An 8,274-nucleotide genomic window follows, 5' to 3' on the forward strand; every position below is an offset into this window, starting at 1 on the left:
ATGATCTTAGGGTCTACTAATTAATATTTCAGTTCTCCATCGGAACTGGAAATAGTCTCAGAAATCCACCTCAAGCAGGGCCCTAACATAATTTTAGAAATTTCTTCCAGAGAATACAGTCTCCCTTAAAATTAAATTCCTGTCAGTCACAGAATGTTCTAAATTGCTTGAACATCCTGAAGATATAGCCTTTGAGAGAGCACTCCTAAGAGACAGGCCGCTTTATCCTAAGGGCATAGTACCTTTAATTCTGGTTTCTGTCACCAGGTGGCAGTGTTGTGGGTGGATCGTTGATAACCGGCTTTCACACTGGACAAGATATCTGAAAAGAAGTTCAAACAATTTAATCCTTTAGGTATTCGTTTATAAATTAACAGATAATTAGGTGACTGTTTTAACATCAGAGTGGATATTTTATTGCCAACATCTTGGATAGTGGCTAACATCTTGGATAGTGACAATCCATTTGAATGATTACAAAAGGTAATAAACAAGATTAAGAAAATAACTACTTCTTGAAGAAACGTATGAAGAAATAGAAATAACATGATAGTTGATTTTATGTGTCAACTTGACTGGGGTACAGGTTGCCCAGATATCTGGTTAAACATTATTTCTGGGCATGTCTAAGGGTGTTTCTGGACAAGATTAGTATTTGAATTGGTGAACTAGTGAAGCAAATGGGCCTTCCAGTGTGGATGTGAGACAGATTCTGTGGCTCATAGACCTAACTACACCCCCAACTGTCTTGGGTCTTCAGCTTGCAGACTCAAGATTATGAAACTTCTCAGCCTCCGTGATTGTGTGGGCCAATATTCCTAATAACAAATATTTTTTATATACACAAATACACATATATGTACACATATACATATATAATAGCATATACAATATGTGTATGTATATTATAGTTCCTACTGGTTTTGTTTCTCAGGAGAACCCTAATGATTTGATAATATCAGTGACTTTTTTTCGTCCTTTATTTTTTTAACATTTCAAATTTCTGTAATACATATACGGTTCCAATCACTAAAAGTCAGCCCTATAATTTGACTTGTACAGAAAAATAAATGTTCATATTCAATTAAAAATATTTACAAATGAAGTCATCTGATCGGATGCTCAATGTATATTTTCTTTTATGATATCTTACACTTTGGACTGCTGATTTTCTCAGTTTCTAGGCTCATATATTATTTGTCTTCAATTAGATCACTTTGGTATCTACTGTCTGAGATTACTTTGGGAGCCTAAACCCTAGCAGATGCTCCTCGTTGCTTTGTGTTCTTACATTTTGGTTACAATAGAGAAAAAATTATATTTTGTTAACTGGAAATTTTATCAATATTATATTAATTTAAAGTACATGTATTCCCAGGTATATTTTTAATGATCTTATTTTAGTACATTTATTAAGTATTCAGAGAGAATGTGCTTTATATGATGCTTTATTTTTTTTGTAGGTTCTGGAGAAAAATTATTGATGAAGATAAATATAGATCCTGCCCTCAAGAACTAGGTAAGACAGAAAAAAAATATTTCTTTAAGTTAAAAATTTGTTTGATGGCCATGGAGTATCCATCTTCAGCCATTAAAGAGTAATTAGTGCCAGATATGCCCACTCATTAAAAAATAACAGTAGAATTGGGCAAAATATGAAGCTACTAACATCAGGCACAACAGGCAGCACAGACCTTTGCTCACTAAGAGAACAGAAAATGATGAAGTGAAATACATGCTCAACTGTCTTTCTGCCAGGGCTAGGTGGTGCCCAGAGTACATGGCCTCACTGAATTGTGAAGGCAAATATGACAGTTTGGAACTACTTAATTTGTTAAAATTTGTAGATCAAGGTGCTGGAGAAGATGGAGTTGATTGGGGTTGGGGGTTGGCATTTTGTACGGAGTTCTGTATGGTCCTGTGTACATTACATGGAAGACTTCACAAAACATTACAGAGAACAGCTGCTGTGAGACTGAGATTGAGAGAAGGATGGTTAGGCATTTTGGAAAAATGCTGGAACTCTAGACCATCCAGAATGGAGAGACCTCACGAAGCATCTAAGAAATTCAGTTAAGACTTTAGAAAGGTCATGGTTTAGGAGAAAGGACAATAAGTAAATGTTACAGATTAGGACTGAAGTTAGAAAGAAAATATATCTAGTTTAGAAATAAAATCAAGCCTTATAGGATAAAAAGGATCCAGTGGCAACCTTAACTATCTACTAGAACAAAACTCTACACTCTAAAAGTATAAAGATACACACACACACACACACACACACACATACATATATATGTATAGATATATGTATGTGTGTGTGTGTGTTTGTATATACATATGTCCCCCTTAAATATATAAAAATATGAAAGCAAATGTATGCAATGTGTAAATCACCATTTCCAGTATACAGATAAGTCCTACAAAAAGGTAGAAAATAATCACTAGATCTAGTAATTTTAACTTAGATTCCTAATGAGTGTCCATGTACATAATTAAGCCATTTGTAAATAAGTTTTATTTCCTCCCACTGTTATAACTTTTTCTTTTTTTTTTTTTTTTATGCCTTTTTAAGTGAGCCAGTTGAAGTAGTACACTGTTCTCTTTCTGTAGATTGAGATTTTTAATTTTAGGAACACATATTGTAAACATTAGAGCAACCATTAAATACAATCCAAAAAGATACAGGTAAAAAGCCTTGACATAGACGGTATATCTCTATGTCTGTCTGTCTATTCAAAAATCCCAAAGGAATTTTTGAAAAGTCAAGAGAAGAGGAAACGAGAAGTGAGGCAAATGAAAAACTAAGAATAAGATGTGGCTGTAAACTCCAATAGCTCAATAATTATTTTAAAATTAAATAAACACTGCTTATTTGCTGTCTCTGAGAGGTGCACTTTATTTCTTAATGTTTTTATTAGAGTATAGTTTACATACAATATTATGTTAGTTTCAGGTATATAACATAGCGATTTGACATTTATATACCTTGCAATGTAATCACCACAATAAGTCTGGTAACCATCTGTTACCATACAAACTTATTATGATTTTATTGACTGTATTCCCTGTGCTGTACATTACATCCCCGTGACTTATTTATTTTAGAACTGGAAGTTTGTACTTTTTAGTCCCCTTCCTCTATTTTGCCCATCCACCACTTCCTGCCTCTTTGGTAACCATCATTATGTTCTCTGAATCAGTATGTTTCTGTTTTGTTTTGTTGGTTCATGTCTTTTCTATTTTTTTTTTTGTCTTTTTAGATTCCACATCTAAATAATATGGTATTTGTCTTTCTCTGTCTGATTTATTTCATTTGTCATAATATGCTCTAGGTCCATTCTGTTGTTTCAAATGGCAAATTTTCATTCTTTTTAAGTGCTGGGTATCTTTATTCTTTTGTCTACTGATGGATGCTTAGATTGTTTCCCTAACTTGGCTAATGTGAATAATGCTGCAGTGAACAAAGGGGAGCATATATCTCTAGAATTAGTGTTTTCATTTTCTTCAGATAAATACCTAGAAGTGGAATTTCTGGGTCTTATGTTGGTTCTATTTTTAATCTTTTGAAGAACCTCCATATTGTTTCCCAATTTCACCAGCAGCGTCCCGGGGTTACCATTTCTCCATATCCCGCCAACACTTGTTATTGGTTGACTTTTTGATAATAGTCATTTTAACATGTGTGAGGCAATATCTTATTGTGGTTATGATTTGCATTTTCCTAATGATTAGTGATGTTGAACATCTTTTCACAGGTCTATTGGCCATCTGTTTGTCTTTGGAGAAATGGCTATTCAGATCCTCTGCCCATTTCTTAATTGGACTTTTTTATTTGTTTTGATGTTGAATTGTATGTGTTCTGTATATATTTTGAATATTAGTCCCTTAATGGATATGTCATTTAGAAATATGTTCTCCATTCAGTAGGTTGTCTTTTTGTTTTGTTGATGGTTTTCTTTTCTGTGCAAAACCTTTTTAGGTTGATGTAGTCCCATTTATTTATTTCTACTTTTGTCACCCTTGCCCAGGAAAACACATTCAGAAAAATATTGCTGAGACTGATGCCAAAGAGTTTACCGCCTATATTTTCTTCTAGGAGTTTTATGGTTTTAAGTCTTATATTTAAGTCTTTAACCTATTTTGAGTTTATTTTTTACATGGTATAAGATAGAAAAGGTACACTTTAAACACTTTAAATCAAGATTGACACGGGAGGGTTGAAAGTAAAAACAAACAAACAAACAAACAAAAATATACCATGCAATCATTAAAAATGAAAAAGTTTGAATGACTGTGTTAATATTGGACACTATAGATGTCAAGATAAGGTATATTAGTTAATATTTGAAAAGTGACATTTCATAAGATAAATTACAAAATTATGAAGAAATCTTAACATGAATTCACCTAGAGAGCTTCAAAATATATGAAACAAAATCACATGGCGTTAAAGGAAGAAAAAAATCTGTAATCTCACAGATTTACCCTCACTGTCCTGGTGATTAATGGAAAAAAGACTAATCACTAAGGATAGCAAAGATTTGAATGAAAATTATTTACTGACTTTATTAATCAATACTTATTAAATACTGTACTCAAAACCAACAGAAAACATACAACAATATAGATTATATCTTGGCCCATAAAGAGTTTCAAGAAATTTCAAATGAGTAGAATTTTTAGATTAGGTTTCAAAGATCACAGGACACAAAGTCAACATACAAAAATTTATTTTATTCTATATAGTTGCAGCCTGGAAAATAAAATAAAAACTCAATTTACAAAAACATCACAATATGTAACAATAAGGATGAATTAACCAAATGATATGTACAAATCTTCCACTGAAAATTATAAAACATTGGAGTTAAAATGTTATAATATATAAATAAAGCAAAATACTATCATTATTAGTTGTAAATAATGCTTTTAATGTTAATTCTTATCAAATTGATCTATAGACATAATGTAATTTTAATCAAAATCCCAAATAAGCTATTTCAATCAAAGCAAAAAGTTGATTCTAAAATTTATAGAGAAAACAAAGAAGAAAGTAGAAGCAACTAATTGTGACATAAAGTACAAAGTTGGAGTATTCATAAACCTGGATTCAAGACTTACTGTAATACAGTGATAATCAAGCCAGAGTACTATTGGTATTAAAATAGACAGATCAAAATAAAATATTAGAGATTGTTAAAGTAATTGAAGAAGGAGGCCGGTAGACTGAAGTTTAACAGCTTGGTAGCCTGCATAAGCGAACTAAAACCAAAGCCAGAGTAAATGTCCTGAAATCCAAGAAAATGAAATTTAAGAATAACCAACTACAAGCAGCCAATGAGGTTTTTTCATATAAGGCAACTGCTTAAGCTATAACTAGATACTTTCTTTGCTTTGCTATAGTTTCGTCTTTGTAAAAATTTTGCTCTTAACTCCTGTCTTTGGAGGGCTCCTAATCACCTTTGGTTTGGTATTGCCTGATTCAAAGGGATGTATGCTGAAAGAAACTCTTAAAAAATGTGATGTGCCTCATTTTACCTTTTAAGAAGACAGAAATGGGTACATGCATAGATGGTCAGTGTAATTTATGTAAAGATGAAACTATGTTGCTAAGAACTATAGAAAAATAACTTTAAAGAGCATCTCACACCATATACAAATTAATGCAAAGGGATTTATAGATCTAAATATAAATGCTAAACCGATAAAGCTACTAGAAGAAAACAATATATTCATAACCTTGGATAGGGCTTATATTTAGCATATATAAGAAATCCTTCAAATTCTTAACAAAAAGACATTTAAGCCAACAAGATGTTGGCAAAAGATTTGAACTGACAACTCAAAGGAAAATTTGTAAAGGCCTCAAAAGTGTATGAAAATATTCAACACCATCAATCATCAATCATCAGGGGTTGTGACAGATTTAACTCTACATTCACTAGAATAGCTAAAATTTAAAAAAAGACCGATGACACCACATTTCAGTGACAGTATGGAGGAAACAGGACCCTCATTCATACAATATGGAGCAGGAGCAGATTAGTGCAAACATTTTGCAAATGTTTGGCTTTTTTTTTTTTTTTAATTAAGTATGTACCTACCCTATGACTTGGCAACTTTACCCTTAGGTATTTACCCAAAATAAATTTAAAATATATATATATTGTAGAATATATATAAAAGAATGTTTATAGAAGCTTTATTCAAACAGATAGAAGGGTCATATTAAAGTGCATGTCCAATAAACTCAGGATCATAACAGAGAGAGGAAATTTAATAATCAAAAAGAAGAGCAAAATTATATCAAGGAATAACCGCCTAAGGAAAACTGCAGAAACAGAAACAAAATTTAGCTCTGAGGTTTCTCCTAGCCAGGGCAAACAGTAAATATAATGAGCTAACTTATTATAATTGTATATTAAAAGAAGGATACTTAAAAAACAGTTAATGTAAACTATTTTCTTGAATCAAATTCTACATATGATATTAAATGTAAAAAATAACTTTATTGATTTTGCAACAGGCCCAGAGCCATTACTCTTAAAATTGCTTCTATTATTTTCATGATAAAATTGCTTCTGTTATTTTCATTAATGAAATATAAAAACATGATATTAAATCATAATTTACTAACACAATTATATAAGGATTCAGAATTCCCCGGTTTCGGATTTTATTTTGATTTTATTTAATATAAGAATGTTATTGTATTCACTGACACATGTATCTTACCTCCTATGAACAGCTCTAGAACCCTCTCAGACTAAGAAAATAGCTCACTTTAACAAAGGCACATCAATATGTACAGAGGTATTTACTTGCATATAAATCATTGCTACAGTAAAGACTTTTGCGGTCAAAAGGTATTTAACTTACCTTCAGCTGAATAGTAATCCTATAGAATATCCTCTTCTGTATGATTCTCCCATGTGTATTTATTTTCCTTTGAACCTTAGTGTTGTCCAATCTCCTAGTTCTTGCCCTGTCACATGGAGCTCATGTACATATCAAAATATGTACATGTATTCAAACCTTACCTATCAAACTAGTCTCGAATATATAACTGCAAATTCAAAACACTACTAAATATATTTGCAATTCAGTAAGTGCTTCACACTCAAAATTTCCATTGTCAAAATACCTCAAATACCCATAATGAAAATATTAATGTATTATATATCAAAGTACCTCAAACTCAAAATACCCAAAGTGAAGTTCATCAAAACTTGTTTATTCTCTTTTGCCACCTTTACAGTAAATGATACTGCTTTATTTCTCAAGCAAGAACCATTAGGATTCTAGATTTTGTTTTTTAAAAATAGAAACCATCTACTCACTTTTTTGCTTCCTCTAATTGCCCTAGATCACTCCTGTTATAGGAATGATCTAAAAACAAGTCTTTAGGGCCAAACATGAAAAATAGGCAGAATATGATAACATGTCACATTCTCTTAGATAGGAAAAATTAGCATAATTCAAAATAGAATGAAGTGGTCGATAGTTGAATCAGTAATAAAGCAACTTGGATGAGGTGCTATAGTCTCAGGGTAGACTTGAGAATTAGAAATGTTTATACTTGAGCAAAGGGAAGTTGGGCTGCAAGACTACTTCATTGGTTGAGCTTGGGCTGGCAACTGCTATTGGTTGCATAAAAGAAGACTTATAGTTATTAGAAATATCTGCTTACATTTATGCAGGCCCAAATTTTGTGTCATAATCAAATTATCTGGACTGTACACAATTTCAGCCCACCAAATAAGTTACCCTAATTCAATACAGAGAGTAAAAAAGCATTGGGGGGGTAGTAAAATAATTTTCTCAGTAGGTTATTGTCCTTAGCATGGGGGAATTTAAATTAAATATAAATAATCATTATAATGAGATTTTAAATAATTTCTTATTTTAAGAATATCTGTATACATTTTGTTTTAATCACATAGCATCTGTAAGAGATCCAAGCCTAATAGAGTTACTATTATAAATCAAATTTAAAATATCATTGAATAATATATTCAAACTTCAGATTTTAAATGTAAAGACAAAAGAGAAGGGATTTACGTATGTGTGTGTGTGTGTGTGTGTGTGTGTGTGTGTGTAGCTAAAAAATACATTTTTCTAGGGAGACCAAAACTGATTCTCAATGAGAAAGAACAAAATGTAAATGTCATTGATCTTTAAGATCAAAGTATGAGTTGTTAATTTTCATAGAAGAACCTCTAAAAACTCATGTTCTCAAATGTTTTAAGTTTATTTCTAAACACTTTCCCT

This window comes from Pteropus alecto, unplaced genomic scaffold (genome assembly GCF_000325575.1).
Source record: "Pteropus alecto unplaced genomic scaffold, ASM32557v1 scaffold81, whole genome shotgun sequence".
NCBI lineage: Eukaryota > Metazoa > Chordata > Mammalia > Chiroptera > Pteropodidae > Pteropus > Pteropus alecto.